Genomic DNA, 4701 nt, shown 5'->3' with positions numbered 1-4701 from the left:
TTCAGCATGGAGACTGAAATGAGGTTTGCTTTCATGATCCTGAGACTATGACCTAAGCTGAAATCAAGAGTTGGACGTTCAACCAACTGAGCCACCCAGGTTCCACTAAACTTGTCTGTTTAAAGGGGATGTCAGATAACCATTCTTTTCTCATTCACAGTAACTCATAAACTGCAGCCCTTATGATGTCCTATCAATTTTAGTATCCTGTAGTTCCTAATCATTTAACATGTGTAAAACTATGCTTCCATTTTTGTTGGGGTTCCTACTTTTTTTTTTTTTTACAATATTCCACTGACAGTTTTTTTTATTATTATTTTTATTTTTTATTTATTTATTTATTTTTTTCCACTGACAGTTTTTGAATGCTGTGACCAATCTCACTTTTCCCCATAAGATGTACAGTTTTTATTGTGCAATTTTGTGCAGGGTGATTATTTTTTAGAACACATATGTTATGTTGTAGCAGAATTGACTATAAATTCTTTCTCTGGCAGTGAGAAACCTTCCTCCTGTTATCTAAATATTTACTTATTTACTCAATCTGAGTATATATGTTGAGTAGTTTCAGAATTGCTAACCTATTTGTCAACTAGGGTAGTGTTTGTGTACAGTTCATTTTGTCTTTAGCCATGCAGTACAAAGTACTAAGGTCAGCTCCTTTTCCCTCTATCCCCTTTAGTGAGATAATGTCACACATTAGTAATATAGTTAGACTATTTAGCTCTTATACTTTGGATTTGATCCATTTTGAGTTCATTTTTATGTGTTGTAAAATAAGGGTCTAATATCATTCCTTAGCATGTGGATATCCAGTTTTCCAAACACCATTTGTTGAAAAGACTGTCCTTTTCTCATTAAGTGGTTGAAATCAATTGACCATATGTATGAGGATTTATTTGGGGCTCTCTTTTCTATCCCATTGGTTGATATGTTTGTCATTATTCCAGTTCTATACTGTTTTATTTACTGTAGCTTTGTAGTAAAATTTAAGTGGGAAGGTTCCAATTTTATTTTTATTTTTCAAGATTGTTTTAGCTATTTGGGCCTCCTTGGTATTCATTTATGTATGAATTTGAGGATCAGCTCATCCATTGCTACAACAAAAGATGCTGGAATTACATTGAATCTGTAGTTTGCTTTGAGAATTATTGATATCTTAACAATGTTAAGTCTTCCCATCCATGAAGATGGGATATCTTTCTATTACTTAGGTCTTCTTTATTTTCTTTTAGCAATGTTTGTAGTTTTAGGGATATAAATTTTTAACTTTTTGGTTAGTTATTACTAAGTATTTAATTTTTGAAGAAGCTATTATAAGTGGAATTGTTTTCTTAAGTTTTCTTTCAGGTTGTTCAATTCTCACATACAGAAGCATAACAGACTCTTGCACATTAATATTGTACTTTGTAACTTTGTTGAATTCACTTACAAATTCTATTAGCTTTACTATGGGTGTTTTTTGTTATTGTTGTTGTTATTATCGTTCTATTAATATGATGTATTGCATTGATTTTTTCTTATATTGAGCCACTTGGTAATGTTGTATAATCCCTGCAGTGTACTGTTGGCTTAGGTTTGTAAGAATTTTGTTGTGGGCTTTTGTATCTGTATTCATAAGGGTTATTCGTATATAATTTTCTTTTCTTGTGATGTCTTTATCTAGCTTTGATAGCAAGTAATACTCATCCCACAGAATGAGTTAGGTGAGTTAGGCAGTATTCTCTCCTTTTCTATTTTTTCTTTCTTTTTTTTTCCCCTTTTCTATTTCTTGAAAGAGTTTGAGAAAGATTGGTGTTAACTGTTCTTTAAATGGCAGAATTCACCAGTGAAAGCATCTGGTCCTAAAATTTTCTTTGTTGTAAGGTTTTTAATTACTGATTCAATCTCTTTACTTGCTATGAGTCTGTTGAGTTTTCCATTTCTTCTTGAGTCAGTTTAGATAATTTGTGTGTTTCTAGGAATTTGTCCATTTCATCTATTTTATCTAATTTGTTGTGTACAATTATTCATATTATTTTCTTGTAATCCTTTTTATTTTTGTATGATTGGTAGCAATGTCTCCATTTTCATTTTTGATTTATTTGCATTGGCTCTCTTTTTTTCTTACTCTAGCTAAAGGTTTGTCAATTTTGTTGATATTTTCAAAGAAATAACCTTATTTTATTGCTTCTCCTATTGTTTTTCTCTTGTCTATTATTTTGTTTATCTCTAGTCTTCATTATTTCCTTCCTTCTGCTAACTTTGGGTTTATTTTGCTTTTTCTATTTTCTCATGGTGCAGTGTTAACCATTTATAGCTATAAACTGCCTATGAACACTGTTTTCACTGGATCTCATAAGTTTTGGTATGCTGTATATTTGTTTTTAATTTTCTCCAGGTATTTTATGATTTGCCTTATGATTTTTTCTTTGAACTTTTGAATATTAAAGAGGGTGTTGTTTAATACCTATGTGAATTTTCCTGATTTCCTTCAGTTATTGATTTTACTATCATTTCATTGTGGTCAAAGAAGATATTTTGTGTGGTTTTTATGATTTCAATCTTTTTTTTTAAGATTTATTTATTTATGATAGACACAGATAGAGAGAGAGAGGCAGAGACACAGGCAGAGGGAGAAGCAGGCTCCATGCCGGGAGCCCGATGCGGAACTCGATCCCGGGACTCCAGGATCACGCCCTGGGCCAAAGGCAGGCGCCGAACCGCTGAGCCACCCAGGAATCCCCTGATTTCAATTGTTTAAAACTTATTGAGACTAAATTATTGGGTTAGCATAATATCTATCCTGGAAAATGTTCCATGTGCACTTGAGAAGAATGTGAATTGTGCTTTTGTTGGCTGGAGTGTTCTATATATGTTATATACCACTGGTTTGTAGTGTTGTTTAAGCCCTCTCTATCCTTATCAATATTCCATCTTGATTTTAGAATCACTATTGAAAATGGTATTGTAGTCTCCAACTATTATAGTTGAACTATTTCTCTAAGTAGTTCTGTAATTTCTCTTAATTCTGTAAATGTTTGCTTCATATATTTTGAGAATCTGTTGTTTGCTGTATATATGCTTACAATTATTACATATTTTTGATGAACTGACCCCTTGTGAGTATAAAATGTCCTTTTTGTCTCTTGTAACAGTTTTTCACTTAAAGTCTGTTTTATCTGATTTTAGTATAACCACCTCAGCTCTCTTTTGATTACTATTTGCATGGAATATATTTTTTCCACCATTTTACTTTCTTTTCTTTTTTTAAGATTATTTATTTATTTATTCATGAGAGACACACAGACAGAGAGGCAGAGACATAGGCAGAGGGAGAAGCAGGCCCCATGCAGGAAGCCTGATACGGGACCCAACCCCAGGTCTCCAGGATCATGCTCTGGGCCGAAGGCAGGTGCCAAACCCCTGAGCCACCTGGGCTGCCCTACCATTTTACTTTCAACCTAAGTATTGTCTTTGGATCAAAAGTGAGTCTCTTGTAGACAGCATAGAGTTGTGTTTTTGTTTGTTTGTTTGTTGCATCCTACCAATCTCTGTCTTTTGATTAGAAAGTTTAATACATTTACATTTAAAGTAATTAACAGATAAGAAATGACTTACTTCTGTCATTTTGCTGCTTGTTATTTATATGCCTTAAAACTTTTGGCCCCTTTTCCTATATTACTACCTTATTTTGTGTTAAGGGTTTGTGTGTATGTGTGTGTGTGTGTGTGTGTGTGTGTGTGTGTGTGTAGTTGACCATTTTGATTTCCTTCATGTATATCCTATTGATATTTTCTTTGTAGTTACTATGGGGATTATATTTCACATCCTAAATTTATAACATTTTACTGTGAATTAATGCAATTTTAACTTCAACAACTTTCAAAAACTCTGCTCCAATATAGCTCTGCCCCTGTTATTGTTGTCAGAAATTACATCTTTATACAATGTGTGTCTGATAACACAGATTTATAAGTACTGTTAATGCAAGTCTTTTAAATAATGGAGGAAATAAAAAGTGAAGTTACAACCAAGAATACAATAATACTGACTTTTATATTTGCTCATGTATCTACCTTTACCAGAGATGTTTATTTCTTCATTTATGAGTTACTGTCTAATGCCTTTTCATTCAAAACTGAAGGACTCCCTTTAGCATTCTTTTAGATCAGGTCTACTGGTAATGACTTATTTTAACTTTTGTTAATTTTGTTAATTTCTTCCTCATTTTTTGCTGGATATAGAATTCTTGATTGACAGTTTTATTAAAATTGGCATTTTAAATATGCCATCCCACTACCTTGTGTTTCCACTGTTTATTTCCTTCTTTCTTCTTTTTAGATTTTATTTATTTGAGAGAGATAGAGCAAGCACATGAGTAGGAGGAGCAAATGGAGAAGGAGAGAGAATCTCAAGCAGACTCCATGCTAAGCATGGAGCCTGATGTGAGGCTCCATCTCATGACCTTGAGATTATGACCTGAGCCCAAACCAAGAATTGAATGCTCAACTGACTGTACCACCTAGGTGCTCTGGGTTTCTACAATTTCCGATAAGAACTTTGTTATTAATCATATTAAGGATTCCTGTAGAGAATTAATCATTGAACTTGAACCTATAAATTCATCTTTCAGCAAATTTGGGATCTTTGTAGCCGCATTTTGTCACTTAAAAACATTTTTTCAGGGGTGCCTGGGTGGCTCAGTTGCTTAAGCATCTG

Source organism: Canis lupus, chromosome 28, assembly GCF_003254725.2.
Source record: "Canis lupus dingo isolate Sandy chromosome 28, ASM325472v2, whole genome shotgun sequence".
Taxonomy (NCBI): Eukaryota; Metazoa; Chordata; class Mammalia; order Carnivora; family Canidae; genus Canis; species Canis lupus.
The sequence above is the reverse complement of the archived record's forward strand: the minus strand, read 5'-3'. Positions refer to the sequence as shown.